Genomic DNA, 21241 nt, shown 5'->3' with positions numbered 1-21241 from the left:
AGCAACCACTCAAATACCTGTAACAAACTAATAATGGTAATGAAGAAAGTGTCTAGAATGCTCTGAAGGTACATTGCAGCAGGATCTGATTTAACCTGAAGTGCTGGGAAAGGCTCCTAGAGAAAGTGACATTTGAGCTGAGGTATATAAGCTCAGCAGGAGCTAACCTGGTGGGCCTGGCACCTTAGGCAGAGGAAAGGAGGGAGGCGTAAGAACACTGAGCTTTGGGGCACATAAGGTACATTTAGGAACAAAAAGACTATGTGAGTGGAGTGTGCGGATGTACACAATGAGACTTGTGGGGCTTGGGAGTTCAATTCAGAACATGTCCTGAGCACCTACCATGTGCTTGATACTGTACTAGCTACCAGGTACACTAAGCAAACGGGCCATAGTTCCTGCCTGTAGGGCCTCTGTTGAGGCTTACAAACTCACAGCCCCGTATTTGTTCATAGGGGCTACGCAAAAATGAGGGGGTGGGCCAGGCGCAGCGGCTCATGCCTGTAATCCACTTAGGGAGGCCGAGGCGGGTGGATCACGAGCTCAGAAGATCGAGACCATCCTGGCTAACATGGTAAAACCCGTCTTTACTAAAAATACAAAAAAAATTAGCTGGGCGTGGTGGCAGCCGCCTGTAGTCGCAGCTACTGGGGAGGCTGAGATAGGAGAATGGCGTGAACCCAGGAGGCGGAGCCTGCAGTGAGCCGAGACAGTGCCACTGCACTCCAGCCTGGGCGACAGAGTGAGACTCCATCTCAAAACAAAAACAAAACCAAAACAAAACAAAACAAGGGAGTGAACTAGAGGTAAAAACAACTGGACAGTGGGAGGGCTGGGGCCACTGACAAGTGCATGCTCTGTCCAAAGTGAGAATCCCACTTGCTCCAGGCGATTGCTCCCATGTGAGAATGTGGACGGACCCAGTGTTGCCCATCTTTCATTTCTCAAGAATGCCAGATATGTTACCAGATTATTTAAAAATTTGGCATAAAATTTTCATTTTTAAAATGTTGGCAACTTATCTAAAAACAGTGTTTTAAAAACACTGGCTTGCCCAAACAAAGTCCAGAATCCCCTAGGGTGTCAGTTTCAGACTTCTGACCAAAAGATACGTTACGAACGGTGATGTTCACACAGCCTGATTTGAGAGTCATAATGATGTGTCCTCTCCCTGAAGATCAAGGAAGACTGCAAAGAAGAGGATGCTCCAGTGGTGGTCTACAGGATAAGAGTTCTCCAAACATATAAGGGAAAGTAGGTCATGGCAGGTGCTGGTCAATGCCCTGGCAGCTGACTCTATGAGAAAAAAAATTATTACCATATATCCAAATAGGAATATGGAAAATTGGAATCGTGTGCTTGTGAAAAAAAATCCCGTCTTCTGCAGTAGCTGTATTCAATGTGCAAGTATAGGTCAGTTTTTAAAAACAACAACAACAACAACTCTGTTTGCCTTGCAGAAAGACCCTTATGAATGAATCCATTTTTAAGTATACTTTCAGTGAAGTGGACCCTTTCCAACACACCATGCTCAGAGCCACACCTGCCCTAGCATGCTCCAAAATCACTCATGTCATCAAGAATTTTGCTCCCAAGATTATCTCCTCTCTCCAGAACCATTACATTCTCTTTCCTCAATGTTACATTCAGACCAGCTTACAAATGTGATCCCATTGAGGAAAAAAAGATTTGACCTCACTTGGCTTGTAAGCTAGCCACAGCCCTCCTGCTCCTGTTAATAGCAAATCTCAAAAGAGTTGTCTACGTCTGCTATCTTCTCTTCTTCATTTATACTTTCTCATTATTCATATTACAATATATGTTTATTGTAATGATGAAGAGTGGAGAGTCTTCCATGTTGTAAACAAGGGATCTCAATTTATATTTTAGAAGTATCGTCTTGGTTGCTACAAAAAGAACAAGTCGGAGGGAGACAGAGGGAAAATAGAGGACACTAGGAGGCCATTGCAGTTGTGCATGCAAGGAATGAACAGCTTGGAGTAGGAGAAGAAAAAGGAGGAAAATAGGATTAAAAAATATGTAGGCAATAGAACCATCAGGCTTTGGTGACTGATTCAATGTTGGGTTTGAGGGAGATGAAAAAGTCAAGATAAAGCTCAGTTTTGTGACTGCTGGTAAAGAAATGGTTGATGTCTCTGTTTGAGCTGTTTCCTTGCTCTGGCGCTCAATAAAGAAGTCCCTTCCTCGAATTGCCTTTGCTTCCCTTCCCTCTTCCAAATATAATCCTCTTCTCCAGAGGCTTCTGTATTTACATTAGGAATGAAATTCAGTTTCCGGAGCTGGAAACACTTTGTTACTTTTTTTTTTTTTTTTTTTTTAACTTAAGCATCAAGCAGTTTTATCTCTTCTCTCTGGAGAGTTATGCTGCAGTGGGACTGATTTTTATCTACTTAGCATACATTTTTCCCACTGATTGTAGAATTTTCACATTCTATATTAAGAACAAACGTTCTGGGCCCTGGCATTAACCACAGGCCTGGTGGTTGGCCTTCTGTAGGAAATATCCTGCACTGGGAATTATCTTATAAGGAAAATTTAGTACTCCACAAAGACCCTGATGAAATGTCAACACAAAGGAAGGAGACCCATTGAGGGCGATTCATTCAATAACATTGATATGGATGGGATTCTGCCAGGAAAGCAAGGAGAAATGAATGAGAAACAGGCATTACCCATGGCCTTCTCCGAAGCATTTATTTACACTGTATCTCCTTACTGAACATCTTTGTGTCAAGTTCTGTGCTAAGGGCTGGGAATATGATTTATGTCTTAAATAGACCTATTTCCTTCATTGTTACGCCTAAGGAGGATAGAGACATGACTCAATCACACAAACATATAATTAGATACTATGATAAAATGCTCTGTAACCCTAACATATCTGAGTGAGCATGTGACTCTATCTCTGCATAAAGTCGAGCCTAGCTCAACAGCCAAAATTAATTAAAAGGGAACCAAATTCCTTATTTAGACCCATCAAAAGTTCTTAAAGGAATCTAAATATAAAGCCCACAGTAATACCTAGTAAAGTGATCTTTCCTCTGTTATCTTTTCCCTCACTTCTCATCTTAGCCAGATACTACTTTCTCCAATCCATCTGACCAAAAAACCCCTGCTCTATTCCAAGTTTCTATGATTTTTCTTTCTGCCTTCTCCCTCTTCTTCCATCTCTCTTATTGTTTTATTTTTTACTGTAAGGGCAGAGAGAAAACTTCTCTTCCACCTTCTCTGAAGGTTCATTGAAATGACCGACCACAGACAGACAAATAGGAGAAAAGGCATACAAACTTAGTTACTTGCACAGGGACCCTGGAGCTCTGCAAATATGAGGCTCAAAGAAGGGCCAGATGGCTGTAGCTTAAATACCCTCTTCATAGGGGATAGGGAAATGAAGGACTATGGGTAATCTTATGAGGACAGTAAATAATTTTTAGGGAAAATGAATAGACTGGGGAGGCAGACATTATCTTGTAACTGATTGTCTTATAAAACTGCAATTTACTGGAAGGTGAGGGGCAAAACTGCATTGTGAACAAAGGTTGCCTTACTGTGCAGATAAGGTCTCCCAGATAATCTCTCTGAGCTGCCCTCAGAAGAGGAGATAAAGATCTGCCTGGGCATGGTGATGACTTTTAGCCTCTTCTCTTCTCTGGTGGTTAATCTTTCCTGGTTATTTGATGAGATTCCTAGACAGGTGGGTCTTAAGACAATTGCATTTCTTTTGGAAAGAAGTTTCCTTAGTCAGATAAGAAAATTCTAGAGAAAATCCCTCTCTCTGCTTGTAGGGGATGTAGGGTGGGAGGGGAACAAATAGATAAAGTTAGAAAGTTTTGGCTTCTGAGGCAGCTTCTAAGGCCTTCACAATTTTAAAAATCCTGTTCAGCATGCCAAAGCACCATACTCTGGGGGATCATTCTCTATGCTCCAACATTAGCAAGTCTCTTTCCCAGCAAGAACATCTTTCCTCTTTAGCAGAGCAGGGGAAAAAAAAGGTAGATACAGTACTGGTTAACTGTGATTCCTTTTGGCAGGCTGTGGGAGGGAGAGTCCATTCCCTTGTTGATACTCAGGAGGCAGAGGCAGGAGGATCACTTGAGTCCAGGAGTTTGAGTGAGCTATGCAGTGAGCTATGATCATGCCACTGCACTCCAGCCTGGGCAACAGAATAAGATCCTGTCTCTAAAAATAAGTAATACTAATAATCCCAGATCTGTTCTACTTTGAGAGGCAAGCACAGGGAACCATGAGCACATACAGCAAATACATTGATTTGGTTATATTTGAGAGAAGACCTGGAGAAAGTGAGTCAAGTCAGCAAGGAAAAGTTGGGAGTGAAGAGGAGCAAGTATTCCAGATAGAGACGACAGGTCACTCCACAGGGGAAGAACATAAAGAAGGCTAGAGGGCTGGCACCATCTATTTTCCCCTGGGGAATTCTTCTCCTTCTCAGTTCATCTCCTTCCTTCTCTCATTTCCTCTTTTTCTGCTTTCAATCATCACTTCCTTCACTTTTGTCTCTGCATCAGTGCTGAAGAGTATTGTGCTCACTGGTAGCTCTCAAAGCAGAGCCAGCATCCTATTTCTTCCAATGCCCCTCTCCTTCCATTTCCCCCAATGCCTACCTGACCCATAAATCTATTGTATGGAATATTAGGGACATAGTCAGCTTCTCTTCAACCCTTTAGATAGCCATAATCAGAGGAAAGGTTGGGGCTCCCGACATGCTTCTTTAGAATCCAAAGGAAAACATTCCTACCCCACAACCACATGCCCTACAAACCACTACAGCTCAAAGTGCCCAACTGAAAAGGGCAACAGTGAGCCTGCTATTCTCCACAAACACAGAATATTATAGAACATCTTTGTGTCCAGTACAATGCCAATTCGCTTTATCAAACTTAAGGTGAGCCCAGAAGAAGAGTAAAACTAAGCAGGAAATCAATACTAATGGCAATTATCATCCCTTATTGAGGGCTTACTTTTATGTATTATTATTATTTATTTTATTTTTATTTTTTGAGACAGGGTCTTACTCTGTCTCCCAGGCTGAAGTGGCAATGATACAATCATGTCTCACTTCAGCCTCAACCTGTCAGGCTCAATCAATCCTCCCACCTCAGCTCCCTAAGTAGCTGGGATTGCCGGCATGTACCACCATATCCAGGCAATTAAAAAAGCAATTTTTTTGTGTGGAGATGGAGTCTCACGATATTGCCAGGCTAGTCTCAAACCCCTGGGCTCAAGTGATCTTCCCACCTCAGCTTCCCAAAGTGCTGGGATTACAGGCATGAGCCACCACACTCAGCTACTTTTAGATGAGCGGATATACTATTAACTATGGAAACGTGTTTGTTAACTTCTCACAGTAGCCATGTGATATGGGAGAAATCATCTCCTGCTGAAATAGAATTGCTCACCAACCCTGCGTAAGAACAGAGGATCCCCGCTGGAACTTAAAGGTCATTTATTTAATGCCTATAAATACAGTAGTTAGTATATCTATGGAATGCATTGATCCAATAATTTGTATCTATGGAAATGACTTACATCACTCAAATTCTATAGCCCTCAGTTACTCATCTCGTTTTTTTAAGTGACAACAAGAGTATTTATGTGGAAAGGTATCTAAGAAGATGATGTTAAATAAGTCACATATGGAGTGATTCAGTGCCCAGGACATATTAACCACTCTGTCAATATCAGAAATTGTTATTCCATTCCACAACTCCAAGTCATGTGTGTGTGTATCCTAACACATTCAGCTGATCTCAAACCAATAGACATTAGGTTGTCTCATATTTTTTGATATTGTACTCAACATTATGATGGACTTCTTGATTAAAAAAAAAAAAAAAACTCTTGCAAATTCTTGATGCTTCTTGAAAGTTAACTGTATAGTATCCCTAACATTCACAGTGCCACCCTGAAGATCAGATCAGACTCCTCCTTTAACACGGGGAGGAGACTTGCCCAATACTTTCCACATGGATCCAAAAGATGGTTTGTGGCTGACGCTTGTCATAAGCACAGGCAAAACAACAGTTCTCCTTCAAATCATTTATTTTTATTATATTTCTATATTGCATAGTACTAGGGAAGGTACCCGGGAACTCCAGACAAAAGAAAAATAAAAATAAAATAAAGAATCAGTCTGAATATTGTCATGTGCTGAAGGAAGCAGATTCTAGGCAATAAATTTGCAGGGCAAAGGCTTAGCACTGCTGTTGGGAAAGAGGATAAAGATGAGAGGTGGGTAATGTAGGGGCACAGGGAAGGAGAAAAAAAAAGAAATATTTCATATGCGCCAACATCACTTAGTAGCAAGATCCTACTAAGCCCCTTCGGAATTAAAAAATATAAATGTAACAGGTTTCAGTGAAATGAAATTAGGTGTAATTTAGGTATGATGAATTCATTTACAAGTTGGACTGCTAGGAGTCAACATTTGCATTCAGAATGCGAAATCTCATGAAATAACTTATCACTTACCCAGATAGTTAAGTGGCTACTATCTGCCAGTGGTTGACTTAGGAGCTAGTGTGAGAGCCATTAGATGTACACAATCATCCAGTATAAAACCAAAAGCAAATTAGTAACTTCGCATGTAATTACACATGGGGAAGAGTCCTGTGAGAGAAACTGGCAAGATATTGGACATCTCATCTTACTGATGCTGGGATTGGCCATGGACTAGCTATAGCCTGTGGGAATAGGTGGTAAGATACTGACAAAAGTCTTAGATGTGAGGTGAAGTCTGTCCTGGTTCTTACACTCCAGAGATCAGCCATGAGAAGGGCTTCCCCATGGAAGCTATTGAAACTCCAACCTGAGATCTGAAAGGTCCACACATAAAACAGATATGAGCACAGTGACATCCTGGAGCTAAGCTCTGCTGCCCCTCAACTGGGAGCAATCATCCAGCCATGCCTGCAATATCAGCCGTTTCTCAGACCTACTGCCCTGCAAATCCGCAAGCTGGAGAATTAACACTTACTGTTAATTCTTGAGCTATGAGGTGACATATTGCATGCCATAATTGTGGCAATAGCTGACTGAGACTGAAATAGAAACCTAGAAGTAGGCATGGTTGTTAAGAAAAACCTGAAAAGATGTTTTCAAACTCAGTGGTGAGTGAGTTTAGAAAAATTGTGAGTTGTGTCACTCAGTGGTGAAACATTTAGTAAAAGTAGTACCTGTGCTCATCTGGAAAGGAAGACATGTACCTATTGAACTTAGACATGGAATATTAAAAGCCTGAACTGGCTGTAGGTAGCCACACTTGATAAGGTACTACATAAAAGAGATGAGCTCAGAAAAGAGCTGTCCAGTTTACGAATATAGTTTAGAAAGTACATAGAGAACTCAGAAAATCTGGGACATACTACACCTGCAAATGATAATGTTTCTCCTCTCCAGACTTTTCATCCAGTGAAATATCCTTAAAGAAAATACAGTCTGTGGGCAATGACCAAACAAGGACATGGCCCTTCAGATACAGCCTAGGAGCATATTCCAAATAAAAAGTATGGCCATCACGCCCTTTGGTAAGACCTCTGAAAGGACTGAAGTAGAGCCTAGTCGATTCTTCCAAATGGACAAAGGGATCCTAGAAAGATCACGTAGGAGCCTGAGGTACCTAAATTAAAATTTTATTTCACTCAAGGGTAAAATAAAGAAAGGGTCCCCAGAGGGCAGAGCCAAGACCTGTGGAAAACAACTGTGTAAGGATCCACTTCAAAGAAGCAGAATTATGGTGAAGCATGTAGTTCCCCACTCCACTGATGTCAGGCTAGCCACGTGACTTACTTGGACCAATGGAATGAAAATGGATATACTGTGAATGGAAGCCATGTGACTTGCTTAGTATGGCTTTGGTATGGCAGCATTATTATGGTAATAGCTGACATACTGATTCTTCCTCTAGGACAGAATTTGGACCATCTGAACATAATTGACTCTGAACACCCAATTAAAACAGTCCCTTTCATGTCACCTTCTTTAACGTCACCATTTTCTATTTTCTTCATAGCCCTTTTCCCTCTCTGGAATTATTTTATGTGCATATTTGCTTATCTGCAAGCATTCTTATTTATTGCCATATCTGAGCACCTGGAACTGTTTCTTGCACCTAGTAATACTGAATAGATGCCCTTTGATTTCCCTCTCAAGGATTCTATAATTTTTGTAATCACAGGTTGTACTGGGGATACTATGAAAATGTTTGATTTTTACCTTCAATAGTGCCTCAAAACACTGATATAATTTGTGTAAAGGGCATCTTGACCTGGGATAGTTACAACTCATTGGGAAACCTATATGTGCTCCAATTAATTATATCTGAATAAGATCAGCAAGTGGAGCCATTTCTGAGTAACTCAGAGTAACTTAGTAACTCTAAGTAACCAAGTAATCCAGGAGACAGAAAATACTTTCTGCCTGAGTTATGATGAGCAGTACTACAGTATTATTTCCAGTATACCTATCTTAAATGTTTTCACTGTGGATAATGCTGTCTATATCAAGTAAAATAAAATTTATTGTAAATAATCATGGAAATACGACACAGTAAACCTCACCTATAAGGAATAAAACCCAATAAATGCCAAGGTTTAGTTCTCAGGAGCCCTCATTGTCCCTACACATTTGTCCTCAACATGGAGCTCTCTCAAGATTGATTCCTTTCTTCACTCAACAGGTATTATGGTAAGTGCTGGGAAAACCGTAGCGAGCGAGCAAAGCCAGAGGTGGATTTTGCCCTCAAGGAACTTTCCACCTAGTGAGACAGCCAAACATTGATCAGACATTTACGTAACTACAGTATATTAAGGTGTTTTGAGGGCTAGTTTGGAGGACAGGAAACCAAGAAAGTATCGAGTTAGAGACTGACCCTGCTTGGGTGATCAAGGATGTCTTCCCCGGAGAAAATGGAGTTCAAGCTGAGATCTGGAGGATGAGTTAGGCAAGAAAAACACTGATGGGAGATTGAATATCATACACAAAGGACCTGAAAAAGATCAGTGTGAGTAGAGCAAGGGAAAGAGAGGTGAAAGATAAAGCCAGACACGTGGCAAGGCCCAGACTATGCAGAGCCTTGTGTAGGCTGGTCAGGAGTTTGAGTTTTATCTAGAGAGGAAAGATACCAGCTTCCAAGAGACTCAGGCAGGCATTGTTGACAAATACTGAGGGCACTTGGATGGCAGTTCTCAAACAACACCTCTCCACTGGCGAATGCCTCTGGACTGAAACATAGCAGAGTTCTGTTTGCCTCCTTTTGCCCAGAATGCCATGTGTCAACTTGTAAGATTGGTTCACCTTTACCTTTCCATGAAGCCTGCTATGGTGGAAGCAATACTCGTCAGACCTCGTAAGGCTTGATATTTATTTTATTTCAACTATCACTCTTTTTTGTCAAGTGTAGTCTCACACACAGCAGGTAAACCTTAATGGTTTAAGGAATAAATAGAAAATTGACGGGCTCACACCCATTAGCTAATGGATTACTAAGCAAAAGGGACTGCATTCCACCCCAGTGCACTTAGCCCAGCGTTGCTAGGAATGTTGAAGACAAGCTAATGCTCCATCTTCACTCCACGGGCCCAGGGGAGGGAACTCAAACTCAAATATGGCTCCTTTGATAGACAGGTGAATGAATGTGGCTATTATTATGTAATCACACATCTTAGCATTTATTTATTATCGACTGCACAACACATTCTAGAAATGTATTGGAGACATTTGACCTGCCAAGTTGGAACATTTGTTGGCTATAGCCTGGCAGACAGAAGGACCCTGATGGGAGAATCACTCAGCCATCTTGCTTTTACTCACCGCACTGGTGTCCCAATCATTCATGGGAAAATATGTAAGAAAAATCAGCCTATTTTAAATACGTCTCCTAGGAAGTAAAGGTGGCTGACATTCTGTTATCTGGAATGCTCCTCGCCTTTGTAAATTAGCCACCCCACATGTTGTGCCGAGACCTCCTTTCCACAGTCTTTAATCAGTTGTTTCAGATATATGTGTCTCATTAGCATCTGAGCAATGCAATCACTTTTTTAGCCCGAATCTCATGATTTTATTGGGCTATTAAGAGCTTGATTTGTGGGCAGTGGGAACAGCAAGAGAACCCATGCCATTGATCACATTATCCAGGAGGTATCCAGCAGAACGGAGAAACCAGCAACCCACACAGAATGGTGGGAATGTAAATTAGTTCAATCACTATGGAGAACAGTTTAGAGGTTCTTCAAAATCTAACAATTGAGTTCCCATATGATCCCAGCAATCCCCCTACTGGGCATATACTCAAAAGAAAGGAAATTGGTATATTGAAGAGATATCTGTACTCTAACGTGGTGTTGGGGAGAGCCAGCACAACGACATGCTTAGCCTCAGAATGCCAGGCCATGCAGCAACCCAAGCAGTGACTGTGGCCTGTGCCATCACCCTCTGACACCTTAGCTCGGTCCATCTGGGGGTGGAGAGGAAGCAGATGAAAACTGCCTGCTTCCAAATGGAGTTTTCAACATGTTAAACTGAAAAATGCATTTACAGGTAAAGGAACCACAAAACGTAGTAAAAGGATCACAATACTATTTCCTACCAGGCTGCCACTCGGAAAAATCAGCAGCTAATGATTGACCTCTTCTGCGTTGCTCTAACCCAACACTAAAGAGTTACAGACTCTTAGGAGATAAAGGTATAAGCTTAGAGATTATTTTCGAATGCCCTCACGTACACGATGAAAAGGCAGACTCAGGAAGGGGAAGCATCTTGCCTAACATCACGCAGCAAGAGCAGAGCTTGCACAAGTCTCAGCACCCCCATTCCCAGCACAAGAGTTGACTGTTTCTCTCTCTCTGTACTTCTCTAGTTTCTGGGTCAGTGCAAATAAAGATCGGCAAAGGCAATTTTTAAAGTTGAGAGGTGGAATAAAAAGGCAAATGTCCTCTTCTCATTGAGGGGTACTCCTACAATAACAGCAAAGAAATATTAGCATACGTCATCTTAAGAAAGCTCATGTAATTCCTCATTTGTGAGGTCAACTTCATGGTTCACCCAGCAATATATGTATGGAATTTCCTGGAGGGATTAGGAGAAAACAACCAGCAAACAGTCAAACCTAGACTCCTTTTTAGTATTCTCCCCATCTGATGAAATGAGATGTCCTGCAGGAATTTGGAAGCTAGGAAATACCTCCATCTCAGCAAACACAAATGGTGATGCATTTGCTAACTGCCTCTTTGCATCTCTTGTTCTGTTCTCCATTATCAGCAAGTGTGGTCTTCCTAAATCACAAATAAGATTATGTAATGCTCCATCTCCTTCAACAGCTTCCCATCACGCTTAGAATGAAGAACCTGCCATTCCTCATAGCCACAAAGCCTTCAATGATAAGAGCCCTGCTTATCTTTCCAAGCACGTCTTATACCGCTCTCCCACCTACTCATGTCCCCTCTGTATGCCCTGATCTTTCCCACTTCAGGACCTTTGCACATGCTCTTTCCTCTGTCCGGAAGGGTCTATTCTTTTTCTTTGTATGTCTGGTAACTTCTCCTTCAGGTCTTGGCTCACATGTCAGTTTCTCAAATGAACAATTCCTGAATCTCCCAAACACGAATCCTTTCCTGATCCAGATATTCTCTACCCTAAGACCTGTGTTTCTTTCTTCTAGTACTTATCTCTAGCTCTGATAATTTTATTTTTCCATTTACTTGTTTACTTGTACTTCCCGCTAGAACTCAGGTAATGATAAAGGTAGAAACAATGTTTATACTGTTCACAGTTATATCCTCAGTGCACAATACAGTGCCTGGTATGACACAGATATTTAGGAAGTATTTGGGGGAATAGTGACACTGAAGATTAGTGCTTTCATACTAAACAGTGCCTTTTAACAGTCTATTAGATCATTTACATGACCAGTTATACTCTGTAAATTAGCACTGTGATTGAAAACATGAGCTTTGGACTGGGCACGGTAGCTCACGCCTGTAATCCCAGCACTCTGAGAGGCCGAGATGGGTGGATCACTTGAGGCCAGGAGTTCAAGACCAGCCTGGCCAATATTGTGAGACCCCATCTCTACTGAAAATACAAAAGAAAAAAAAATTAGACAAGTGTGGTGGTGAATGCCTGTAATCTCAGCTACATGGGAGGCTGAGGCAGGAGAATCACTTGAACCTGGGAGATGGAGGTTGCAGTGAGCCAAGATTGCACCACTGCACTCCAGCCTGGGTGACAGAGTGAGATCTTGTCTCAAAAAACAAACAAACAACAACAACAAAAAACATGAGTTTTGGAATCAGACACAATTCTGTTCTCACCTGACAGCTCAGTGGCCTTATGCAAATTAGACTTCTCTAAGTTTCTGGATCCTATGTGTGAACACCTACTCTGGGAGTAGAGAAGAGCAGGGACTGTGATTATTACATTACACAGAGGAATTGAGACTTACCACTTGCCCAGGTGGATCAAGAGCTATAATTTAATTTCCCAGGACTGGCTGGTACTGCAAGGTGATTGGCAGGGTTTTCCCAGAGGCTGCACCTCTAATGCAAAGGCAGTGGCAAGGGCTGCTATGGAGGTCGTGATGCCAGATAGGGCCTCCAGAGCTTTCAGGGGATATTCTGAGGCTCTGTCAAGCCGGCAACTTCCTTTTCTTTTCTCTTCCTTTTAAGTGATCTAGGGAGAGTTTTTCTGAGTGAGTCTTTGTTCATTTATAGAGAGAAACTTAATTCTCTAGTCTGTCTTCTATGCCACTTCCTATCTGATTTCTCTTAGTCTCTCCAGTCCACAGATTGGCAACATAATAACAAGGTCAAGAAGAAGAGGAAGAAGTTCTCATTTCCCTGATATCATTCTGACCTTCTTTGATGTGCCTCTCCCTTTCAATAATACAAACTACACATTATGTTTTCCTTTTTACTTTGGCCTCTAGGGAGCTCAGGAGAAAGTCTGAAGTTTAACCACAAAATTTGAGCAAACAGCATCTCCTCTTCACTGTCAATTCTCATAATTCCAAACTTTATCTTATTTATCTTCTTACACCTATTAATATGCTATACTGGGAACTGTCTTAAATTTTAAAAATATATTGGATATAAGTTATAGAAAAATTAACTTAAAAGGTAGGATGCAGTGGCTGTAATCCCATCACTTTGGGAGGCCAAGGCAGGCAGATCACGAGGTCAAGAGATCGAGACCATCCTGGCCAACATGGTAAAACCCCTTCTCTACTAAAAATACAAAAATTAGCTGGGTGTGGTGGTGTGTGCCTGTAGTCCCAGCTACTCAGGAGGCTGAGGCAAGAGAATCTCTTGAACCTGGGGGTGGAGGTTGCAGTGAGCTGAGATGATGCCACTGCACTCCAGCCTGGTGACACAGCGAGACTCCATCTCAAAAAAAAAAAAAAAAAAAAAAAAGAAAGAAAGAAAGAAAAGAAAGAAAAAGAAAAAGAAAAATTAACTTAAAATGTATCTACTGTTTCTCCTCTCAATTGTTCTGCTCCTCCAGTGAGATGACCAGAAGAATTTCTCTCTCTGCCACCTTTTAATTTTGGCTATAAACTATCACTTCAGACCATTCCACTTCATTTTCTGAGCAGTAATGTTACAGACTTCTTCTCATAAGAAGAAACATGTGCTAGTGGCAGTTCATGGAAATACAAGCTGAATGCTAACGTCAAAGAGACAAGTAAAGGAAACACAATATTTACTAGGTGCTAGGTGTTTTGCACACATTCGTTCATCTACACTTTCTAACAGCACTAAAGCAGTTCACACATGAGGGGCCCGGAAGCTTAGAGAAGTTCTTTAATTTGTCTAAGGCCACTAAGCTGTTAGGTGAGAGCAGAACTGGGTCTGATTCCAAAGCTCGTGTTTTTAATCACAGTGCTAATTCACAGACTACAACTGCCTGTGTACATGATCTAAAAAACTGTTAAAAGGAATTGCTTAGTAAAAAAATACTAATTGCCAGCATTAACTATGTACACTGTTCTCATTGGCTGCTATAGAAAAGTTATTTCAACAGTCTCTGGGCAAAAGACAGGTTAAGTAAGCTGGGATTTTGCAGCTAATCCAAAAAAGCATGGATAGTTGGTTCAATGGTATCTGTGCATGCTTTTTCTTCCAGATTTTCTCTTCTGCAAAACGTTTCCCACAGTGCTCTGTGCCACATATTTTAAAAATGGCTGCAAGAGGATGCAAAGTTGAGAAAAAAGGAGTTCCTTTCAGGCTTGTGTGCCCTTGGGGGAAAAAAGAGGATTGCGGGCAATAACAAAATGTTTGGGAAAGGAATCAGGACTACAACAAGGAGGCTTAGGAAGAGTTGGGCTTCCTATGGAAGTCAGATCTTCTGGACTCAAGGAGGAGAGAGGTGGAGAAGAGGTGGTGAGGCAGGAACACCAAGGGTCTCAGATAAGGGCTCTGTTCTCTGCTTCCTGGGGCAGAGCCTCAGAGTGCCCCAAGGCCAGCAGGGAATGAGGGAAGATCATGCATACAGACAGCCGGGAGATCCATATCCAAGGGAGAAACCTGGTGACAGAATAGCACTCCTGCCCACAGGTGGTGCAGAAGCAGACAAGTCAATTGCCAGGGCTGGAGGGATAAGATGGAATCAGAAATGTCTCAGCAGCAGCCAGCATGGATTGCAACTAAGGATGGCCAGGCTACATCCAGCTCAGGAAAGGTTGTCTGGAGGATCAGAGAGCTGATCTTCCAAAGGTCTGGGAACCATGTGGATTGTCTGGAATTAAAGTTCACCCTTAGGGAAAAGGAACTGGGAAAGAACAAAAAACAAAAAAAAAACAAACCTCCTTTTGACAGACATTAGGTTTCTGCCTCATCAGTGGGGATCAGTCTTGAAACCAAAACTGAGCTTAGAGAAAGGGAAAGCTCAGCTTCTCGCACCTCTGAGAATGTGGTCTTAAAGCTGCACCTGTTTTGCCCATTTCCATAGGGCTCCTGACGATTCGCTACATGCAGGCTCAGCTCCCAAATACAGTCTCTGAGCTGCATTAGCCACTGGTTGGGGAATGAAAAACAGCCTCATTCCACATCCTCATGGTTCTGTAGGGGAACAGTCTTCATAGAAATATACACAAGAAACTCCAGTCTTCAGACATCGAAGCGTTTTAGCCCACATAATCATAACCCCTCTGAGAGCAGGGATGTCTCTATCAGTGTGTGGGTGCACAGCTGCTCCTTCCATAGGCAAATCATCTCCATTCAATTTAGACTGAGTTTCAAGTTGATTTTGGAGAAAATGTATACAGTTTATAGGTTTAAAGCCTTTTCTTCATCCCAGAGGACAAGTAGGCTAGGGGAAAGGAATGGGGGACTGCTAACATTACAAAGAAAGGAAAGGAAGGCATCCCCAGGAGACAGGGAAGAATGAGGCCGGAGATGCAAAGAGGGCAGATGACAATTGTCAGATGAGTTTCATCACTCGGCTTTGCCTCTACCTGCTCCCAACTTCGCTGAAAAATTGTCCTTTGGGGCCCAAACTTTCTCTATTTTGTCTCAGCCCAAAGGTGAGTTGGTAGGAAGTTTGAGCAGAATTGTTTCAGGCAGCTTGGAGTTACACATGCAGGCAATGAAATGACATTGTTTCCACTTTCAAAATAAATAGAAGAGTTTTTGGTGACAGAGTTCAGGAAAAAGAACTAAAAAATGACTGAACCCTTAGACTCTAGGAGTCCCACATCCCTGGTAAGCAAACCTCAGAGACTGGGAGAAGAGAGAAGATGTAGGAGTCTGTGGATGGGAGGAAAGGTAAAGTGGATTCTGTTAACCAAGTTAATCTATTTCAGTTTAATTATATCATTACTGAGGGACGGAAACCACAGGCCATGTCTTAACCTTTTTACACTTCTTTTTAACCACTGAAAAGAACAAAATTCTCTTTGCCAGGCTTGTGGTTCTTTGTAATTTTCCAGATTACCCTCCAATTCCAAATGGACAAAGCTCTCTGCTTTTTTTTTCCCCCTTCGCCTTCCTTTGGAGATGAGGGGGTATTTTAAACACAGCCCCCTTAAACACAAACACACTGATAAAAAATCTCTGAATCCAGACAGACAACATTTGTAAAAGAACATGCAGAAAAACAATTTGTGCATACTACGAAGTGGTTGAGGAGTTAGGGTCAAGGCACATTTTCTAGACAAGATTATACCTCTGATATTTTTTAAATCAGTAAATACATCCTAGGTCCAATGTGGCAAGATTTGGTGCGGGTTATGTCACTGCAGTGACCTCTTTTCTGGTCTCACAGTATTCCTTATGGAGATAGCAAATAAGTAATATGAAAAAAGGCTATATAATGCCTATTTCCCACTCCATGCCCATGTGGCACTGCCACTGACTTCAAAACATGCCTTGTTCTTGTACCTGCCACCCTGCAGATAATGTATAAAATAGCAGAGAGACAGGCACATGTGCATACCGAGCAGTGTGCTTTAAACAAACATCTCAATATATTACCTGGCACACCGGGTGCATCCCGACTGCTCTGCGGATGCTTCCCTCCCGCCCTCCTGCCTTTGATATGCAAGGAGCTAGGGCTAAATCAGTCACTCCGTCCATTTCCATTATAGGTGTCTTTGGGGATGAGTGCTTTGGCAATGAGGTGCCAGGGCCCCAAATTGGACCCCACCATGAAGCCTTCAAAGCTGAGCAATTTTGCAGAATTTAATGGGCGTTGGGGGACGATGTTACAGACTGATTTCCAGGAGCACAAATATTCAAATTGCTCAGCCCCTATTTGAAGGCACATCTGAAGGTGCACCTTACAACCTGTGTGGAGCAGGCTCTTTTGAATCTTGTCCTTGAAACAAAAAAAGGGGGGGGAAAAAGAAAGAAAGAAATGCAGTGCCCCCTGGGACTTTACCAGCAGAGACTCTAAGTGCAGCGTGACTGCAAAGGCCTGCCAGGAGTCCTTGGGGCAGGAGGGAGGAAGTGGATGAGAGAGACCGGAGATGAGAAGGGCCTTCAACAGCCATTGGGGAGGCGGAGGCGGTGGCGGTGGGGAGAAGAAAGGGAGACACACACTAAAAACAACAGAAACACAGGTGGAAACGGCCTTGTGGGAAATCAGCCTGTCAACAAACAAAGCTGGAGGCTGGAAACCACTGCCTCACCAGCCTAGCTCCTGGGCAAGGAGATTGTTCTGTAAATAAATTAGCGGTGGCTTTGACTGCTTGGAAATTAATACTGACACCATGAAAGCAGCAAATGACTCCCTTTCATCAGGAGCAGAAGCACTCCGCTTCACAAAAGGATCTTTTTCGCCTTTCTCTGTTTTATTTTGCTTTGTTTTCTAGGGGAAAGTAAATTAGAGTCACTTACATCAGCAACTCAGGTTAAAGGAAGGGGAAGGAGAGAGAGAGAGAGAGAAAAAAAAAATAGTTTCATTTCATGTACCAGTGGCTTAGAACTTCATTTAAAGCTAATCACGCCCCCCACTTCCTGCGAGCCATTTCTGACAGCAACATAACCTAGATTGCCCATTGAGAGACCCAGGCACAGTGAGATTTGCTGGAGTTACACCCAAAGGGTGGGGAAAGGGTCTCCAGGTTTCTGTCAATGGTTGAGAAAGTGCAGTTTCTAGAAAGAGTCAAGCCAGCTAAGATCTAATTTTTAAGAACTACCCAGTGTGGGCTTCTTCCAGAGGATCTCAGGAATTTCCTTAAACATGTACTCTTCTTCCAGAAAGATGACTGCAATTTTTTACCTTCAGAAGATAGGAGTACCTTCAAATGTATCAGGTAAAGTAACTACCTTTATGAATGTGACCCAATAAGGCAAAGCAAAGGCCCTGAAACTGTAATCATGTTTATACTCTTGCGAAAAATCAGAAAATCTACCTTTTCACTCCATTTCTACCTTAATCATTGTCCTTCTCCCAAACAAAATAGACCAGCGATTTTAAAGAATCAGATACCTTTAGAAAAGCTGTGTATTGCAAATCTCTATCACTCAATATCTTACTAGTTAAAACTCTCTCTTAACAATTTCTGTACATCTATGGTCAACTCAAAATTGATGGAGGCAAAAAGGACTTTGAAGTCTCATAAATTCTTGAAGCGTGTTCTGGACTATAAAAGGTGCGATTATTAAATCTAATTTTACTAGAAATTACATGTTGTCTCTTTATGCCTTGGAAGAGTGATAATCCACAGGTAATAGTTACGGTGACTCTGAAATAGCCAGAATCCTAGATTAGTGAGCATGACTCCAGTAGCACCAGACATCAGAGGCTTTATTGCACATTAATTCTTCAGCTGGTGTGGAGACAAGCTTACTGGGACTCCTTTGTTACTTTGTTACAGTTACAAACTCCCATGTAGACAAAGAAGTCAAAAGAAAACTCAGCCCTTGCACACCCAGCAATAAAGGATTGTAATGGACACAAAGCACCATAACAAGCTGTTTCATTATGAAGTGAATTAAAGGAGCTGCAACTTGCTGCAGGGATCCCTCAAACTTTCAAGAACTGAGAAACACCTGGGAAGGAGCTGGTGCTAGGAAGGACACAAGGAAAGCACAGGAAAGGAACTAGAATTGTGTCAGGGACCATTGGGCACATGAGTGGTGAGCCACAGAGTAAACACGGAGTGACCCATGTTGTGGCTGTCCCCTCCAGTATCACATTGCAGTGCTCTTACCAGGAAGGGCCTTGTTTTCATATGAAGGCACTAGGATGTGTGTTCTAGGATAGAGATACAGAGGCTGGAAAAATCTCTGGGAAATTCTTCATGGGAAAAAACCCAATTGCTAAATGAGCAATTTGGAATAACCAATTTGCCAAATTATAAGGTTTACAGAATTCACATTGCATGAGATGATTTCTACAGTCTTTGAGGATTTGCTTTTTCAAAGTTTTAGCTTCAACAATTAGGGAAAGTCCTAGATAGGTGAAATTGGCATGCATATACACTCACCATTTGGAAATCAAGGCCATGAAAATTTAAAAAATAGATGCAAATTAGCATAGATCTGCACATAAAAGGCACATGTATCCTTTTGTACATGAATAGGTGAGACTTTTGAAGTATGGATACTTCACAAAATACACATTTAATCAAGCTACCTTTACAAATTATCAAACTAAGAGATGATGGGAACTCAGTAAACTACACACAAAAGAAGTTTTGGACGAGAACCCCATCCTAATATTTATAAAACCTAGACTAACAACAAACACCCTGCCTTTAATTTAGAATAGAAAAGGAGTTTTCTTCTGAAAATTCAGAGGCCCCAACGAACAGGACAACATAGACTACATTGACTTTGACTGGCCTTGCCAAACGCCTGTGGCTGTCATAAACCTGGGTTAAGGTATTTGACTGGCAGTTTTTAGTGACTTGATAACTGGTCAGATTGGTCATTGAGTAAATCATTTGAAAAACTGACCTAGACCCTGCTCAGTGGACATGTAATGCATCTGTGTACCATGCTGAACACAGATGACCAGCATAAGTTAAGGGTAACCAGTAACATCTCTTTTAAAGGTGTGCAAGCAACAAAATATGGCTGATCTTTACAAGCCAGCCTCACTATGAAGTTTCATACCTTCTAAGCAAAGAATAGAGGAATTCCAAAGTTGTACTAAATTTAAAAGAAAAAGATACACATTTGGATACAATTTATACAACAGAAAATGTTAGTGGATCAGATAATACATGATATTTATCTGTGATATAAAAATAGAAGTTTATGCAAAGATGATTACACAAGCTGCTTGACCTTCTTAGCCTTTTCGCTAAAAACACAAAATTAGGAAATAGTCTTAACTCATCCATAAAAGCAAAGGGCTGTTCTCCCTTTTCTTCATATTCTTTGACAAGCCTGGAGAGTCTAGGCTACTTTTCCCTCCGTAATATGTCCATATTTCTGACCATTCAAGAACATACTGAAGACTGCTAATTGCCCTTACAGTACCCGTGTGCCAATTAGAAAATGACACCTCTTCTTTCAAGACACTTTATTTCCATAAATCAGAAAATGACTATAACACATTGACTTGGAGTGGATACTTTACTGCCACCTGCAGAAAAGTTGCCATGATAGTTTAACCAATCTAGGAGATCTATTATGTGAACTGTGTTCCCTTAGATAGGACATACTGTGCAGTATGCAATCTGCACAATTAATATGCTGGTGTTGTACCCAGGGGAAGAATATGAATGGGACACAAAGATACGGAGATTAGCTGTCATGGGGAAGAAGACTATATACAATTGGCCTGAGGTCAAAGGAGAGGCTCCGGCTTGAGAGGACATGGATTAACTGTATTATTATAAGTGCATTCCTAAGGACTGCCTGTAGCCTAAGGTAGAGCTCAGACCTGCCCTATTTTCTTTTGATCCTATTCTGAAATACCTTTCTTCTGATTTCCTAATTCTACTAATATTTCATTATCCATTCTGACTTCAGTTCTTCATGATTTAAGCCACATACTTCTACCCTCAAATGACCATCTCCCATTTTAAGCTATTCAAAATATTTCTTACGCATAAGATACACATTGCCATGATTGCAGTGGATTGCTGGTGATATGGAAGTGGCTGGGAAGGGAAGAGTGTGGTCCCTTTAAATAATACAGAAGCAGGGAAGGGAAGTGCTGGGTAGAAAAGCGCATGATCCCTGGCTAGGGATCCACCCCAATGGACCTAGGTGAGGACAGGCATTTCCTGCCCAAATATTGCATTTCCCAAGATCACCCTGGCCTGCCACACCCCCATCCTGTGCCTATAAAAACCCGACATCCTAGCAGGCAGACACACAAGTGACTGGACATCGTGAGGAACAAACACATCAGCGGAAGAAGATGCAAGTGGCTGGTAGTCGAGAGAGGCACGCTGGCAGAAGGGCACACCAACTAGGCACTGTCACACTGGCAGGTCATTGAGAGGCGGGACAAAGTGGAGTTTGGCCCAGGCCATCGGAGGAGAGCCTGGGCTGGGGAGGGGTCCAACTCCAAGGGAAGATCATCTTCCTTCTGGATCTCTCATTGGCTGAGAGCTACTCCCACTCAATAAAACCTTGCACTCATTCTCCAAGCCCACACGTGATCCAATTCTTCCAGTACACCAAGGCAAGAACCCGAGATACCAAAAGCCCTATGTCCTTGCGACAAGGTAGAGGGTCTAATTGAGCTAACACAAGCCACTTATAGACAGCAAACCAAAAGAGCACCCTGTAACACATGCCCCCTG

Source organism: Macaca mulatta, chromosome 6 (genome assembly GCF_049350105.2).
Source record: "Macaca mulatta isolate MMU2019108-1 chromosome 6, T2T-MMU8v2.0, whole genome shotgun sequence".
Taxonomy (NCBI): domain Eukaryota; kingdom Metazoa; phylum Chordata; class Mammalia; order Primates; family Cercopithecidae; genus Macaca; species Macaca mulatta.
The sequence above is the reverse complement of the archived record's forward strand: the minus strand, read 5'-3'. Positions refer to the sequence as shown.